The following is a 17,917-nucleotide window of genomic DNA, read 5'->3' as shown; positions in this document are numbered from 1 at the left end:
CTGCGGCAACCACAGTTTTGCACCAGCCGTGCTCGACACCACCTTTAAGAGGTGGAGACAGGAGGGGGGGGGGGGGGGGGGGGGGGTGCTGACAGTTAGGGACTTGTATACGGAGGATAGACTAGCGATGTTACATAGAACATAGAACATTGAAGTGCAGTACAGGCCCTTCGGCCCTCGATGTTGCGACGACCTGTGAAACCACTGAAAACCTTTTATACTTTTGATAATTACTTATTTACAAAGTGCAGTTAAAAGTTAATATAGCAAAACATGACTTCCGGTTGCGGCTATGCGGAGCTAAGCCGCACGATTTGATGCTCCCGTTACTACGGACTTTCGGGCTCATTGGAGGAGCCCCAATGGAATTTTTTATGGACCGGACCAGAAGTGCAACGGCCAAAAAAGCGGCATTGGAGCAGCGGGAGAAGCGAGGGAAAAAAAATCAAAATGGCGGCGGGCGGAGACAAAGCGGAATGCGGGCCGGAGCTGCAGGAATTCATCAAGCGCTGCTTCGAGGAGCTGCGCAAGGAGATGCTGGCGCCTATGCTGGCGGCAATTGAAGGACTAGGGATAACCCAGAAGGCCCACGAGGTGAAGATCCAGGAGGTCCAGAAAAGAGTGAGTGAGAATGAGGACGAGCTCTTGGGCCTGGCGGTGAGAGTGGAGCGGCACGAGGCACTACACAAGAGGTAGGCGGGAAGACTCGAAGACCTGGAGAACAGGTCGAGGAGAAAGAATCTGCGGGTCCTGGGTCTCCCAGAAGGAGTGGAGGGGGCCGATGCCGCAGCATACGCGGGCACGATGATCGGGGCAATGATGGGCGCGGAGGCCCCTTCGAGGTCGCTGGAGCTGGACGGGGCATACCGGGTGCTGGCGAGGAAGCCCAAGGCAACTGAGCCGCCAAGGGCGATGGTGGTGAGATTTCACCGGTTTACGGACAGAGAGAGGGTCTTGAAATGGGCCAAGAAGGAGCGGAGCAGCAAGTGGGACAATGCAGAGATCCGAATATACCCGGACTGGAGCACGGAGGTTGCTAAGCGGAGAGCGGGTTTCAACCGGGCCAAAGCGGCGTTGTACCGGAAAGAAGTGAAATTTGGAATGCTGCAGCCAGCGCGACTGTGGGTCACATACAAGGACCAACACTACTACTTCGAAACGCCTGAAGAGGCGTGGACCTTCATACAAACCGAAAAGTTGGACTCTAACTGAGGGTTTGTGAGGGTGGGGGGGGGATGTTTGAGGTTTGATGTGTGATGGTTGTTGTATATAGGGGGTCAATCACGCGCAGGAAATGTTATATGGGCTGGGGGAGAGAGACTAGGCCGCGACAGGAGCTGCGCCAGAGGGGGCGGAGCATGCTTTGGAAACCGCGGTTTTTTTTCCCGCGCGCGGGATGAATGGCGGGAAGGGGAACGAAGGAACGTATATTGATTGGGAGACTCCCACACGGGGGGGTCAAAGGGGCGGCGGGGGAAGCCGGGGTCAGCAGGTGTCAGCTGACTTACGGGAGTGATATGGGGGAGCAAAAAGCTAGACAGGGGTCTAGCGGGGGGAGGGGACGGGGGGGACGGGGGAAGGGGGGGAGGGGGGAAGTGGGGGGAAAAAGGGTTGCTGCTGCACTGGCCGAAAGGGAATGGGACACAGAAGAGGTGGTCGGGACGGAGGTCCCCCCTCTGGGGGACTGGAGGGTGAGGGAGGCGTGGACACGGGACTGGCCCAGAAAAGGAGATGGCTAGAGGGGCTGAGAGCCCATCCAATCCAGCTGATAACGTGGAACGTGAGGGGCCTGAATGGGCCGGTGAAGAGGGCTCGAGTGTTCGCGCACCTGAAGGGACTGAACGCAGACGTGGCTATGCTCCAAGAGACACACCTGAAGGTGGCGGAGCAGGTCAGGTTAAGAAGGGGATGGGTAGGACAGGTATTGAAATGAAATGAAAATGAAAATCGCTTATTGTCACAAGCCCCTAGTCGCCACATTCCGGCGCCTGTTCGGGGAGGCTGTTACGGGAATCGAACCGTGCTGCTGGCCTGCCTTGGTCTGCTTTCAAAGCCAGCGATTTAGCCCTGTGCTAAACTCGGGACTGGACACGAAGAATAGAGGGGTGGCAATTTTGGTGGGAAAGCATGTGTCATTTGAGGCCAAGACTATCGTAGTGGATAATGGAGGGAGATATGTGATGGTGAGCGGTAGGTTGCAAGGGACGTGGGTGGTGTTGGTAAATGTATACGCCCCAAACTGGGATGATGCTGGATTCATGAAGCGCATGTTGGGGCGCATTCCAGACCTGGAGGTAGGAGGCCTGATAATGGGAGGGGACTTCAATACAGTGCTGGACCCAGCACTGGACTGCTCCAGATCAAGGACGGGAAAGAGGCCGGCGGCGGCCAAGGTGCTTAGGGGGTTTATGGATCAGATGGGGGGAGTGGACCCATGGCGGTTTGCAAGACCGCAGGCCAGGGAATTTTCTTTCTTCTCCCACGTGCACAAAGCCTACTCCCGGATAGATTTCTTTGTTCTACGCAGGGCGCTCATCCCGAGGGTGGAGGGGACGGAGTATTCGGCCATAGCTGTTTCGGACCACGCCCCGCACTGGGTGGAAATGGGGCTGGGAGAGGAGAGGGACCAACGCCCGCTGTGGCGGCTGGATGTGGGTCTGCTGGCAAATGAGGTGGTGTGTGGGAAGGTGAGGGGGTGTATCGAAAGGTACTTGGAGGCCAACGACAACGGGGAGGTGCGAGTGGGGGTGGTATGGGAGGCGTTGAAGGCGGTGATCAGGGGAGAGCTAATCTCCATCAGGGCTCATAGGGAGAAGACAGAGGGCATGGAAAGGGAGAGGTTAGTGGGGGAGATTTTGAGAGTGGACAGGAGATACGCAGAGGCCCCGGAGGAAAGATTACTTGGGGAAAGACGACGGCTCCAGACGGACTTTGACCTGTTGACCATGGGGAAGGCGGAGGCACAGTGGAGGAAGGCGCAGGGGGCGACCTAAGAGTACGGGGAAAAGGCTAGTCGGATGCTGGCACACCAGCTCCGTAAGAGGACGGCAGCGAGGGAAATAGGGGGCATCAAAGATGGAAGGGGAGCCACGGTTCGGAGTGTAACGAAAATAAACAAGGTATTCAAGGCCTTCTATGAAGAGCTGTACAGATCCCAGCCCCCAGGGGGGGAAGAGGGGATGAGACAATTCCTAGACCAACTGAGGTTCCCGAGGGTGGAGGAGCAAGAGGTGGCTGGTTTGGGGGCACCAATTGGGTTTGAGGAGCTGAGCAAGGGTTTGGGGAGTATGCAGGCGGGGAAGGCCCCGGGGCCGGACGGGTTCCCGGTGGAGTTCTACAGAAAGTACGTAGACCTGTTGGCCCCGCTACTAGTGAGGACCTTTAACGAGGCAAGAGAGGAGGGGACCCTGCCCCCGACAATGTCGGAAGCGACAATTTCCTTGATTCTAAAGCGGGACAAGGACCCACTGCAATGTGGATCATACAGGCCGATTTCGCTCCTCAATGTGGACGCTAAGTTATTGGCAAAAGTGCTGGCCACGAGGATTGAGGACTGTGTCCCGGGGGTGATCCATGAGGACCAGACGGGATTCGTAAAGGGCAGGCAATTAAACACTAATGTGCGGCGGCTCTTAAACGTGATAATGGTGCCATCGGAGGAGGGAGAGGCGGAGATAGTGGCAGCTATGTTCACGGAAAAGGCCTTTGACCGAGTAGAGTGGGAGTACTTCTGGGAGGTGCTGCGTAGATTTGGGTTCGGGGGAGGGTTTATCAGCTGGGTTCAGCTCCTTTACAGAGCCCCCGTGGCGAGTGTAGTGACGAACCGGCGGAGGTCGAAGTACTTTCGGCTGTACCGAGGAACGAGGCAGGGGCGCCCCCTGTTGTTTGCATTGGCGATCGAACCCTTGGCCATGTCACTGAGGGAGTCTAATAAATGGAGGGGGGTGGTCCGAGGGGGAGAAGAGCATCGGGTGTCGCTATACGCGGATGACCTGTTGCTGTACATGGCGGACCCAATGGAGGGGATGGTGGAGGTCATGCAGACTCTAAGGGAGTTTGGGGAGTTTTCGGGCTATAAGCTTAATGTAGGGAAGAATGAGCTCTTTGTATTACAGGCAGGGGACCAAGAAAGAGGGATAGGGGACCTACCGCTGAGGAGGGCGGCGGGGAGTTTTCGGTATCTGGGGATCCAGATAGCCAGGAGTTGGGGGGCCCTACATAAACTGAATCTGACAAAGTTGGTGGACCAAATGGAGGAGGACTTCAAAAGATGGGACATGTTACCGCTCTCGCTGGCGGGTAGAGTGCAGTCGGTCAAAATAGTGGTCCTTCCGAGGTTTCTGTTTGTGTTTCAGTGCCTTCCCATCGTGATCACCAAAGGCTTTTTTAAGAGAGTAGGTAGGAGCATTATGGGGTTTGTGTGGGCGAATAAGACCCCGAGAGTAAGGAGAGGGTTCCTGGATCGCAGAAGGGACCGAGGAGGGTTGGCGCTGCCAAACTTAGGGAGCTACTACTGGGCAGCAAATGTGGCGATGATCCGTAAGTGGGTGATGGAGGGAGAGGGGGCGGCATGGAAGAGGATGGAGATGGTGTCCTGTAAAGGAACGTGCTTGGGGGCGTTGGTGACGACACCGCTGCCGCTCTCGCCGACAAGGTACACCACGAGCCCGGTGGTGGCGGCAACGTTAAGGATCTGGGGCCAGTGGAGACGGCACAGGGGTGCAGTGGGAGCCTCGGTGTGGTCCCCGATCAGGGGTAACCACCGGTTTGTCCCGGGGAAGATGGACGGGGGGTTCCAGGGCTGGCATCGGGCGGGGATTAGAAGAATGGGGGACCTGTTCATTGACGGGACATTTGCGAGCCTAGGGGCACTGGAGGAGAAGTTTGAGTTACCCCCAGGAAATGCTTTTAGATATATGCAGGTGAGGGCTTTTGTGAGGCGACAGGTCAGAGAATTGCCGTTGCTCCCGGCACAACAAATTCAAGACAGGGTGATCTCGGGTGTATGGGTCGGGGAGGGCAAGGTGTCGGCAATACACCAGGAGATGAAAGAAGAGGAGGAAGCGCGAGTAGAAGAGTTGAAAGGTAAATGGGAGGAGCTGGGGGAGGAGATCGAGGAAGGTCTGTGGGCTGATGCCCTGGGTAGGGTTAATTCCTCCTCCTCGTGTGCCAGGCTCAGCCTGATACAATTTAAGGTGGTTCACAGAGCGCACTTGACGGGGGCGAGGTTGAGTAGGTTCTTTGGGGTAGAGGACAGATGTGGAAGGTGCTCAGGGAGGCCGGCGAACCATGTCCATATGTTTTGGTCATGCCCAGCACTGGAGGGGTTCTGGAGAGGAGTGGCGGGAGCAATATCTCAAGTGGTGAAAGTCCGGGTCAAGCCAAGCTGGGGGCTAGCAATATTTGGAGTAGTGGACGAACCGGGAGTGCAGGAGGCGAAAGAGGCCGGCATTCTGGCCTTTGCGTCCCTAGTAGCCCGGCGAAGGATCTTGCTAATGTGGAAGGAGGTGAAGCCCCCCAGCGTGGAGGCCTGGCTAAACGACATGGCAGGGTTCATAAAGCTGGAGAGGATTAAGTTTGCCTTGAGAGGGTCTGCGCAGGGGTTCTACAGGCGGTGGCAACCGTTCCTAGACTATTTCGCGGAGCGTTAGAGGAAGGTCGGTCAGCAGTAGCAGCAACCCTGGGGGGGGGGGGATATCTTGGGAAGGGGAGGGAATGGGGGATTGCTTGGGGGGATGGATGAGCAGGAGATAACATGAAGGGTGGTGGAAACTGGCACGTGCGGGAGAGAGCCAGTGTATAAAGCTATGTAAATATACCATTTTGCCATGTATATATCGTGTTATCGCGATTTCGTGTTATTTTGTTACGGGGGGGGGGGCTATTGTTTGTAAGGGGAAAAAATTGTGTTGTTAAAAAACTTTAGTAAATATATATTTTTTTAAAATATAGCAAAACATCCCACAGTACCAGAACATTATCAATAAAAACATGTTTTGCTTTTTTACACCGAGCTGCAGAAAGATAATCCGAAATGCTGACCATAAGCTTGATCGCAGGTAGGTTTTTAGGAGCATTTAAAAGAGGAGAGAGAAGAAAGGAAATGCAGAGCTTTGGGCTAAGACAATGGAATGCACAGCCACCAATGGTAGTGTGATTTTTAAAAATTGAAGATATGTGAAGACCAGAGTTGCAGGAGTATATAGACCGTGGCAGATTGTTGGGCTGGAGGAGGTCATGTAGATGGCAAAGGGTGATTTGAAAATAAGGGTAAGGTTTTAAAATCAAGGTGTTGTCATATAAGGAACTGGTGAAGATGAGAGCAAGTAAATTTGGAATGAGTTCAGATATGCTAGCAGAAGTTTTGATTCGGAAAAATTTAGGTTGGAAGCTGAGGACCCCGGGGGACAATGGAATGGTCAAGCTTACAGACCTTTATATAAAATTCCTTCCTGTTATTTACACAGCCATTTCTGTACGTCCTCAGCTCCACAACCCTCCCAAGATTCCTCTGCTGCTTAAAGTAACTGCCAGAAAAACTACAACTACCCACTGGAATGAACTGCGACATCTACAGGTAAAGAACGTCCTCCGCAAGGAGACAACAACATACCCACGGACACCGAGACACACAATGCGAGAGGAACTACTGGACGTGGGTAACCTAGGAGGGGGGAACTGTGGGGACCGGTATGGACAACTATTAGAAAGGACACGCTCCCCACTGGACGAATCACGTGAAAACTGGGAGGAAGATCTAGGGATGAAATAGGGTGGGGTCTCTGGAGCGAAGCACTAACACAGGGCCAACTGCACCTCCACTCGCGCAAGGCTAAGCCCCATGCAGCTGAAAGTGGTGCACAGAGTGCAACTAGAACCCGAATGAGCAGGTTCTTTCCGGAGGTAGAGGACAAATGTGAATGGTGCCAGGGAGGCCCGGCCAACCACATCCACATGTTCTGGGCCTGTCCCAGACTTGTCGGGTTCTGGACAGCCTTCTTTGAAGCAATGTCCAAGGTTGTGGGGGTGAGGGTGTGGGTGAAGTCAAGCCGAAAAGTGGCAGTCTTCGGTCTATCAGAGCAGCCAGAACTTCATTTGGGGAAGAGGGCTGATGCCCTTGCCTTTGCCTCACAAATCGCCCCCCAAAGAATGGCCATCCATGGCTGGCGATCAGCAGCTCTCAAAGCTGCAGACTGGCTGGCAGACCTGTCAGAATTTCTCCACCTGGAGAAAATCAAATTCACCATCTGTGGTCGTCACCACTGTTTGTATAATACGTGTATTAGAGGTAATACGGTAAGGCTCCTGTACTACAGGTACGGGGGTAGATCCCTGCCTGCTGGTTCCGCCCAGTAGGCGGAGTGTAAATGTGTGTGCTCACCGAGCTGCTGCCGTTTCGGTAGCAGCTGCAGGAGGCAACACCTCTCTGCTTAATAAACCTCGATTACTCTCTACTCTCGTCTTGTCGTAATTGATAGTGCATCAATTTATTAAGCAGAGATATTACAGTGATGGAACTACGCATCAAGCCAGATCGCCTACAGCTGCACCCGCAAGCAGACAATGCCACGTCGGCCTTCGACCATTGGCTAGCTTGCTTTGAAGCCGACATCGGATCAGCGACAGAACAACCCTCAGAAGCACCGAAACTCCAGATCCTGTACTCACGGGTGAGCTCCGATATTTTTCCCCTTATCCGGGATGCGCCCAACTACACTGAGGCCATGGCGCTTCTGAAAGGGAACTACATCCGGCCGATCAACAAACTATGCCAGGTACCTCCTGTCCATGCGGCAATAACTCCGCGGTGAGTAATTGGACAATTTTGGGCGTGCCCTGCACATCCTGGCGAGGAACTGCGATTGCCAGGCAGTTTCGGCCATTGAACAGACTGAACTTTTAATCAGGGACGCTTTCGTTACGGGCATTGGGTCTGCGTACATCCGCCAGCGCCTCTTAGAAGGGGGTACGCTCGACCTCGCGGCGACCAAGCAACTCGCGACCTCACTAACGGTCGCCTCCCGTAATGTACAAGCGTACGCCCCCGACCGCATGGCGCCCCCCTCCTGGACATCGTGGACCCCACCAGCGAACACCCCATTGTGGGCCCCACCAGCGGCCGCCCCCAGCCAACCCCAAGCCTGCGCCGCGCGGCAGCCAGCCAACCCGGGGGGCCCAAGTTCTATTTATGCGGGCAGACAAAGCACCCCCGGCAGCGCTGCTCGGCGCGGAATGTAATCTGCAAGAAATGCGGGAAGAAGGGACGTTTTGCTGTGATGTGCCAGGCCCGGTCAATCGCCAATGTATCCAGGACCATTGTTCCTGCACCCCCCACGTGAGACCCGTGGGCGCTGCCATTTCCGTCCCCGCAGCCCACGTGCGGCCCGTGGGCGCCGCCATCCTCTCCCCATCATACCTCGTGCGGCCTGTGGGCGCCGCCATCTTTAACGCCGTCCGCCATGTGCATCCCGTGGGCGCCGCCATCTTCGGCCCCAATTTCGACGGCGCCTCAGGACCCCTGCTCGTCGGGCACCTCATCTGGCTGCTCATCGCCCGCCACAGCCGCCGACCAGCCCGGGGCCCACCAACACCAGCCGCAGCTCGCCTCCATCACGCTCGATCAGTCCCGGCTGCGCAACCGCGACGACGACGGTGAAAGTCGATGGCCACAAGACACCTTGCCTTCTTGACTCCGGGAGAACGGAGAATTTCATCCACCACACTACAGTAAGGCGCTGCTCCCTCACGGTACACCCCGTTACCCAGAGAATCTCTCTGGCCTCCGGATCCCATTCCGTGGAAATCCGGGGGTACTGCATCGCCACCCTCACCGTCCAGGGCATAGAGTTCAGCAACTTCCGGCTCTACGTCCTCCCCCACCTCTGCGCTGCCCTGTTACTCGGCCTGGACTTCCAGTGCAACCTCCAAAGTCTAACTCTAAAATTTGGCATACCCCTACCACCCCTCACCATATGCGGCCTCACGACCCTTAAGGTCGACCCACCTTCCCTGTTTGCAAACCTCATCCCGGATTGCAAGCCCGTCGCCACCAGGAGCAGACGGTACAGTGCCCAGAACAGGACCTTCATCAGGTCAGAGGTCCAGCGGCTACTGCGGGAAGGCATCATTGAGGCCAGCAACAGCCCCTGGAGAGCCCAAGTGGTAGTTGTAAAGACTGGGGAGAAACACAGGATGGTTGTTGACTAGTCAGACCATCAACCGGTACACGCAGCTCGACGTGTACCCCCTCCCATGCATATTTGATATGGTCAATCAGATTGCACAGTACTGGGTCTTCTCGACAGTGGACCTGAAAGCTGCCTACCACCAGCTCCCCATCCGCAAGGCGGACCGCCAATACACTGCGTTCGAAGCAGACGGCCGCCTTTACCACTTCCTTGGGGTTCCTTTCGGCCTCACTAATGGGGTCTCAGTCTTCCAACGGTAGATGGACCGAATGGTTGACTGGTACGTACTGCAGGCCACCTTCCCGTATCTAGATAACGTCACCATCTGCGGCTACGACTAGCAGGACCACAACGCTAACCTTTTCAAATTTCTCCCCACCGCCAAATTCCTGAACCTCACGTATAACAAGGAGAAGTGCGTATTCAGCACCAACCGCTTAGCCATCCTTGGCTATGTTGTGCAAAATGAAGTCCTATGGCCTGACCCAGACCGCATGCGTCCCCTCATGGAACTCCCTCTCCCCCACTGCCCCAAGGCCCTTAAATGATGCCTGGGGTTCTTCTCCTATTATGCCCATTGGGTCCCTAATTATGTGGACAAGGCTCGCCCACTCATCCACTCCACAGTTTTTCCCCCTGATGGCTGAGGCCCGCCAGGCCTTCAACCATATCAAGGCGGACATCGCCAAGGCTGCGATGCACGCAGCCGACGAGACCCTTCCCTTTCAGGTCAAGAGCGACGCATCAGACGTCGCTCTGGCTGCTACCTTCAACCAGGCAGGCAGACCCGTGGCATTCTTTTCCCGCACCCTCCATGCCTCCAAAATTCGGCACTCCTCTGTCGAAAAGGAGGCCCAAGCTATCGTAGAAGCTGTGCGGCATTGGAGGCATTACCTGGCCGGCAGGAGATTCACTCTCCTCACTGACCAACGGTCGGTTGCCTTCATGTTCAATAATACACAGCGGGGCAAGATCAAAAATGATAAAATCTTGAGGTGGAGGATCGAGCTCTCCACCTACAATTACAAAATTTTGTATCGCCCCGGTAAGCTCAACGAACCCCCCGATGCCCTATCCCGAGGTACATTTGCCAGCGCACAAGTGGACCGAATCCGGGCCCTACACGATGGTCTGTCACCCAGGGGTCACCCAGTTCTTTCACTTCATAAAGGCCCGCAACCTACCCTCCTCCATTGCGGAAGTCAGGGCGGTCACCAAAGACTGCCAGGTCTGCGCGGAGTGCAAACCTCACTTCTACCAGCCAGACTGAGCACACCTGGTGAAGGCCTCCCGTCCCTTTAAACGCCTCAGCATGGACTTCAAAGGGCCCTTCCCCTCCTCCGACCGAAACATGTACTTCCTGAACGTGGTCAATGAATACTCCAGATTCCCATTCGCCATCCCATGCCCTGATATGACATGATATGATTAGGGCAGCACGGTAGCATAGCGGTTAGCGCAATTGCTTCACAGCTCCAGGGTCCCAGGTTCGATTCCCGGCTGGGTCACTGTCTGTGCGGAGTCTGCACGTTCTCCCCGTGTGTGCGTGGGTTTCCTCCGGGTGCTCCGGTTTCCTCCCACAGTCCAAAGATGTGCAGGTTAGGTGGATTGGCCATGCTAAATTGCCCTTAGTGTCCGAAATTGCCCTTAGCGTTGGTTGAGTGGGGTTACTGGGTTATGGGGATAGGGTGGTGTGGGATTGGGTAGGGTGCTCTTTCCAAGAGCCGGTGCAGACTCGATGGGCCGAATGGCCTCCTTCTGCACTGTAAATTCTATGAAAAAAATTCTATGACATCTGCCACAGTCATCAAAGCCCTCAATAGCATCTTCACCCTGTTCGGTTTCCCCGCTTACGTCCACAGCGACCGGGGATCCTCTTTTATGAGTGACGAGCTGTGTCAGTTCCTGCTCAGCAAGGGCATTGCCTCGAGCAGGACGACCAGCTACAACCCCTGGGGAAAGGGGCAGAGGGAGAGGGAGTCCTGCTGGCGCTACGGTCTAAAAATCTCTCGGTTTCCCGCTGGCAGGAGGTCCTCCCCAATGCGCTCCACTCCATCCGATCGCTACTTTGCACTGCAACTAATGAAACCCCCCATGAACATCTCCTTGCCTTCCCTAGGAAGTCCACCTCCAGGGTTTTGTTCCCAACGTGGCTGGCAGTTCCAGGAACCGTCCTCCTCCACAAGCACGTGTGGCTCCACAAGGCAGACCCGTTGGTCAAAAGGGTACAGCTGCTGTATGCGAACCCGCAGTACGCCTACGTGGCGTACCCGACGGCCGCCAGGACACAGTCTCCCTCAGGGACCTGGCACCAGCTGGTTCCCCACCACTCCTCCGATTGCCCCGGCGCCACCCATCCTCCCCCCAGCGCATCTCACTACAGCCCCCGTCCCAGGACGATCCGTCCTCCCATTGGTTCCACCCGGGGATGAAGATGAGGACTACACGCTCCCGGAGTCACAGGCGACCAAGCCGGCGCCTGCATCACCACAGGGACTGCGCCGCTCACAGCGGAGGATCAAGGCACCCGACCGGCTAAATTTGTAAACTTCCACCAAACTGTACTTTAAAAATTATCACATACCTGTAAATATTTTTTCCACCACCCCCACTGGCCTTTTTTTTAAACAGGAGGTGAATGTGGTAGTCACCACTGTTTGTATAATATGTGCATTAGAGGTAATACGGTAAGGCTCCTGTACTACAGGTACGAGGGTAGATCCCTGCCTGCTGGCTCCGCCCAGTAGGTGGAGTATAAATGTGTGTGCTCACCGAGCTGCTGCCATTTCGGTAGCAGCTGCAGGAGGCAACACATCTCTGCTTAATAAAGCCTCGATTACTCTCTACTCTCGTCTCGTCGTAATTGAAAATGCATCACCATCCAAGGGTCAGAGGAGAGCTTCCACATAACCTGGAAGCCATTCACCAACTTGTTCCAAGGTCTGTCTGAAGCCAACAGCCAATAGAGCGAGGGGAGGGGGATCCACACAGGAGCCAACTAGATGCCAAGGAACAGGAAGAGGGAGGAAAGAAGATGGAGAGGAGGACAGGGAGAGAGGGGGGGGAAACAGCAGGAATAGACAACAGGGGTCCAAGAGCAAGGCCACAAAGACAGGGCCCTCTGGCAGGGACGAAGGGCCACAGGACAAAATGTGGGCCGGCCAAGGCTGAACCGCCCTGTACGGGGAGGGGAGGGGCACCAACCTAACCCCCCAGGTGGAAAAGCCATACCAACCGGGCAGGCACAAGCAAGAAAAAAAAAATAGAACAAGACCTCAAAGGAACTCCCAAGAGCGAGGAGAGGGGACAGCCAGCGGGGCCAAGGGGGGGAAGGGGAAGAGGGGGGGGGAGGGGAAGAGGGGGGGGGGGAGGGAAGGGGAAGAGGGGGGGGGAGGGAAGGGGAAGAGGGGGGGGAGGGAAGGGGAAGAGGTGGGGGGAGGGAAGGGGAAGAGGTGGGGGGAGGGAAGGGGAAGAGGTGGGGGGAGGGAAGGGGAAGAGGGGGGGGGAGGGAAGGGGAAGAGGGGGGGGAGGGAAGGGGAAGAGGGGGGGGAGGGAAGGGGAAGAGGGGGGGGAGGGAAGGGGAAGAGGGGGGGAGGGAAGGGGAAGAGGGGGGGAAGGGGAAGAGGGGGGGGGGAAGGGGAAGAGAGGGGGGAAGGGGAAGAGAGGGGGGGAAGGGGAAGAGAGGGGGGGAAGGGGAAGAGAGGGGGGGGAAGAGAAGGGGGAAGGGGAAGAGAGGGGGGAAGGGGAAGAGAGGGGGGAAGGGGAAGAGAGGGGGGGAAGGGGAAGAGGGGGGGGAAGAGGAGGGGGGAAGGGGAAGAGGAGGGGGGAAGTGGAAGAGGAGGGGGGAAGGGGAAGAGGAGGGGGGAAGGGGAAGAGGAGGGGGAAGGGGAAGAGGAGGGGGGAAGGGGAAGAGGAGGGGGGGAAGGGGAAGAGGGGGGGAAGGGGAAGAGGGGGGGAAGGGGAAGAGGGGGGGGGAAAGGGGAAGAGGGGGGAAGGGGAAGAGGGGGGAAGGGGAAGAGGGGGGGAAGGGGAAGAGTGGGGGAAAGGGGAAGAGGGGGGGAAGGGGAAGAGGGGGGAGAAAGGGGAGGGGGGAGAAAGGGGAGGGGGGAGAAAGGGGAGGGGGGAGAAAGGGGAGGGGGGAGAAAGGGGAGGGGGGAGAAAGGGGAAGAGGGGGGAAGGGGAAGAGAGGGGGGGAAGGGGAAGAGGGGGGAAAGGGGAAGGGGGGAAGAGGGGGGAAGGGGAAGAGGGGGGAAGAGGGGGGGAGGGGAAGAGGGGGGGGAGGGGAAGAGGGGGGGGAGGGGAAGAGGGGGGGGGAGGGGAAGAGGGGGGGGGAGGGGAAGAGGGGGGGGGAGGGGAAGAGGGGGGGGAGGGGAAGAGGGGGGGGAAGGGGGGGGGGAAGGGGGGGGGGGAAGGGGGGGGGGAAGGGGGGGGGAAGGGGGGGGGGAAGGGGGGGGGAAGGGGGGGAGGGGAAGAGGGGGGAAGGGGAAGAGGGGGGGGAAGGGGAAGAGGGGGGGGGAAGGGGAAGAGGGGGGGGGAAGGGGAAGAGGGGGGGGAAGGGGAAGAGGGGGGGGGAAGAGGGGGGGGAAGGGGAAGAGGGGGGGGGAAGGGGAAGAGGGGGGGAAGGGGAAGAGGGGGGGGGAAGGGGAAGAGGGGGGGAAGGGGAAGAGGGGGGGAAGGGGAAGAGGGGGGGAAGGGGAAGAGGGGGGGGAGGGGAAGAGGGGGGAGGGGAAGAGGGGGGAGGGGAAGAGGGGGGGAAGGGAAGAGGGAGGGGAAAAGAACTATACAAATATAAACACAGGACAATCACCTTTTGCAAACTATGCATCCCAATAAAAATATTTTTAAATTACAAAAAGTGGGGGTGGGGGGTTACTTCCAATGTTGAGCTTTTGTAAATTGTATCTGGTCCACATAGATTGGTTTATTTTGAATAGTATAAAATGAAAAACTTTAATAAAAGCACTTAAGAAAAAAACGAATGCTCCTTCTATGGCCATAAACGTCTGGAATTGGACTCATACTCAGTGCTTCTGCTCTGGAGGTAGGGGGCACTACCACTGCACCACCAGACCTCTCCTCCACTTGATGTCAAATGGTCAGCACAACCTGGCTGGAGAATGGGTGTCACTGGACTCAGTCTATGCCTCTGGCACTCAAAATTGATGTTTGTCTTACTGATACAGCAGATATATCTCTTGTGGGATGGGAATTAGAATGCTTTCTGGTTAAATCTGGAGTCAGGCAGGGATTTCCACTCTCCCCATCTTGTTCATCCGCTGCATCAAATCTTGCCAAGTCGATCTGAAGGATGTAGGCCTTGGATGGGTGACAATCCTAGGCCGTGGAGATGCTCACGTCAAAGGTTCCCTGTATATACGGACAACAGTAACAGCTTCTGCTCAAATATCAGTGTGCTGACTGGTGAGCGTCTGAACCATTTCGAACTGGCCTCAAGAGGCAAAGTAAAGCATGGCAAGAGGGAGACCATGTTGTTTGGGTGCTGGGCTGACTGATTCTTGATCCCATCCAACGTCAGGTCGGACTACCTGAAGGTGCGAGGGCATATGGTTCAGAGGGGCCAGGGCATGTGCCCAAAACTGGAAGGATCGAGTAGCCATGGCTAACAAAAACTGGGCATGTGCAAGTGACTCTCCCTCTCCATCGCAGCTAAGAACCTGGTCACGAGTTGCAGGCTGTTCTCAATGTTGCGATGTACGGCACAAGTCTCGCGCATATCTCACTGCTGTGCCACGGCAATCACTGGAACTATCTCCTGTTCGCTCTGGTATGACAAAAGAGAGAAGTTAAATAGAGGATTTGCACATGTGCAGCACTGGGAGGACTGGTGTGACCTCGGGAGGACCAATGGAGCTGAGAGAGAACCATCCTTCACACAGCGATGTGTCTTTGTTCAGCAGCAGCAGAGGAGCTTCAGAGCGGTAATGGAGAGAGATAAATATAATATAAAGATACATATATACCATACAGATAGAGAGATTGTGAGCGATAGGATGATAAATTGAAACGCAGAGAGATATAGGGGGAGAGAGAGAGAGATGGAGGGGGGAGAGAGAGAGAGAGAGATGGAGGGGGGGAGAGAGAGATGGAGGGGGGAGAGAGAGATGGAGGGGGGGAGAGAGAGATGGAGGGGGGAGAGAGAGATGGAGGGGGGAGAGAGAGATGGAGGGGGGAGAGAGAGATGGAGGGGGGAGAGAGAGATGGAGGGGGGAGAGAGAGATGGAGGGGGGAGAGAGAGAGAGATGGAGGGGGAGAGAGAGAGAGAGATGGAGGGGGAGAGAGAGAGAGAGATGGAGGGGGAGAGAGAGAGAGAGATGGAGGGGGAGAGAGAGAGAGAGATGGAGGGGGAGAGAGAGAGAGATGGAGGGGGAGAGAGAGAGAGAGATGGAGGGGGGAGAGAGAGATGGAGGGGGAGAGAGAGAGAGAGATGGAGGGGGAGAGAGAGAGAGAGATGGAGGGGGAGAGAGAGAGAGAGATGGAGGGGGAGAGAGAGAGAGAGATGGAGGGGGGAGAGAGAGATGGAGGGGGAGAGAGAGAGAGAGATGGAGGGGGAGAGAGAGAGAGAGATGGAGGGGGAGAGAGAGAGAGAGATGGAGGGGGAGAGAGAGAGAGATGGAGTGGGAGAGAGAGCGAGAGATGGGAGAGAGAGAGAGAGATGGGGGGAGAGAGAGATGGGGGGAGAGAGAGAGAGAGATGGGGGGGGGAGAGAGAGAGAGAGATGGGGGGGGAGAGAGAGAGAGATGGGGGGGAGAGAGAGAGAGATGGGGGGGGAGAGAGAGAGAGATGGGGGGAGAGAGAGAGAGAGAGAGATGGGGGGAGAGAGAGAGAGAGATGGGAGAGAGAGAGAGAGATGGGGGGAGAGAGAGAGAGAGATGGGGGGAGAGAGAGAGAGATGGGGGGAGAGAGAGAGAGATGGGGGAGAGAGAGAGATGGGGGGAGAGAGAGAGAGATGGGGGGAGAGAGAGAGAGATGGGGGGAGAGAGAGAGAGATGGGGGGAGAGAGAGAGAGATGGGGGAAGAGAGAGAGAGAGATGGGGGAAGAGAGAGAGAGAGATGGGGGAAGAGAGAGAGAAGATGGGGGGGGAGAGAGAGAAGATGGGGGGGGGAGAGAGAGAAGATGGGGGGGGGAGAGAGAGAAGATGGGGGGGGAGAGAGAGAAGATGGGGGGGAGAGAGAGAAGATGGGGGGGGAGAGGGAGAAGATGGGGGGGGAGAGGGAGAAGATGGGGGGGGAGAGGGAGAAGATGGGGGGGGGAGAGGAGAGAGAGATGGGAGAGGAGAGAGAGAGAGATGGGGGGAGAGAGAGAGAGATGGGGGGGGGGAGAGAGAGAAGATGGGGGGGGAGAGGAGAGAGAAGATGGAGGGGGAGAGGAGAGAGAAGATGGGGGGGAGAGGAGAGAGAGAGATGGGGGGGAGAGAGAGAAGATGGGGGGGGGGGGAGAGAGAGATGGGGGGGGGGAGAGAGAGAAGATGGGGGGGGGAGAGGAGAGAGAGATGGGAGAGGGGAGAGAGAGAGAGATGGGGGGAGAGAGAGCGAGATTGGGGGGGGAGAGAGAGAAGATGGGGGGGTGAGGAGAGAGAGATGGGGGGGGGAGGAGAGAGAGATGGGGGGGGAGAGAGAGCGAGGCGGGGAGGGGGAGAGAGCGAGGCGGGGAGGGGGAGAGCGCGAGGCGGGGAGGGGGAGAGAGCGAGGCGGGGAAAGAGTGAGGGCGGGAGAGACCGGGGGGGGGGGGGGGAGAGCGAGGCGGGGAGAGGGGGAGAGCGCGAGGGGGGGAGAGCACGAGGCGGGGAGTGGGGAGTGGGGGGGGGGGAGAGAGCGCGTGAGGGGGAGGGGGGGGGAGGGGGGGAAGAGAGCGAGGTGGGGAGGGTGGGGGGGGGGGAGCGGGAGGAGGGGGAGGGGGGGAAGAGAGCGAGGTGGGGGGGGAGAGAGGGCGAGGGGGAGAGAGCAAGGCGGGGAGGGGAGGAGAGGGGGAGGGTGGGGGGGGAGAGGAGAGAGGGAGGGGGGGAAGAGCGTGAGGTGGGGAGAGGGGCAGAGCGTGAGGCGGGGAGGGGGGAAGAGTGCAAGGCGGGGAGGGGGGAGAGCGAGGGGGGGAAAGAGTGAGGGCGGGAGAGACCGAGGGGGGGGAGAGCGAGGCGGGGAGGGGGGGGGAGAGCGGGAGGGGGGGGGAGAGAGCGGGAGGGGGGGGGGGGGAGAGCGGGAGGGGGGGGGGAGAGCGGGAGGGGGGGGGGGGAGAGCGGGAGGGGGGGGGGGGAGAGCGGGAAGGGGGGGGAGAGCGGGAGGGAGGGGGGGAGAGCGGGAGGGGGGGGGGGAGAGCGGGAGGGGGGGGGGAGAGCGGGAGGGGGGGGGAGAGCGGGAGGGGGGGGGGGAGAGCGGGAGGGGGGGGGGAGAGCGGGAGGGGGGGGGGAGAGCGGGAGGGGGAGGGGAGAGAGCGGGAGGGGGGGGGGAGAGAGCGGGAGGGGGGGGGGGAGAGCGGGAGGGGGGGGGGGGAGAGCGGGAGGGGGGGGGAGAGCGGGGGGGGGGGGAGAGCGGGAGGGGGGGGGGAGAGCGGGAGGGGGGGGGGGAGAGCGGGGGGGGGGGGAGAGCGGGAGGGGGGGGGGGAGAGCGGGGGGGGGGGAGAGCGGGGGGGGGGGGGAGAGCGGGAGGGGGGGGGGGAGAGCGGGAGGGGGGGGAGAGAGCGGGAGGGGGGGGAGAGAGCGGGAGGCGGGGAGTGG

The 17,917-nt window shown here is 58.1% G+C and overlaps 1 protein-coding gene across 2 annotated transcripts in view; it reads left to right on the top strand.

Moving 5' to 3' along the window:
* Positions 1–15,010: 15,010 nt before the first annotated feature.
* The window catches only part of exd2 (exonuclease 3'-5' domain containing 2), a 45,011-nt gene continuing 42,104 nt past the window's right edge, over positions 15,011–17,917 (top strand). For both annotated transcript variants that reach the window (XM_072486152.1, XM_072486151.1), the window contains exon 1: positions 15,011–15,127. The gene's annotated coding sequence lies outside the window, so the exon portion shown is untranslated. The remainder of the gene's footprint in view (positions 15,128–17,917) is intronic.

Source organism: Scyliorhinus torazame, chromosome 2 (assembly GCF_047496885.1).
Source record: "Scyliorhinus torazame isolate Kashiwa2021f chromosome 2, sScyTor2.1, whole genome shotgun sequence".
Lineage (NCBI taxonomy): Eukaryota > Metazoa > Chordata > Chondrichthyes > Carcharhiniformes > Scyliorhinidae > Scyliorhinus > Scyliorhinus torazame.
This window is presented reverse-complemented; position numbering and strand designations above follow the sequence as displayed.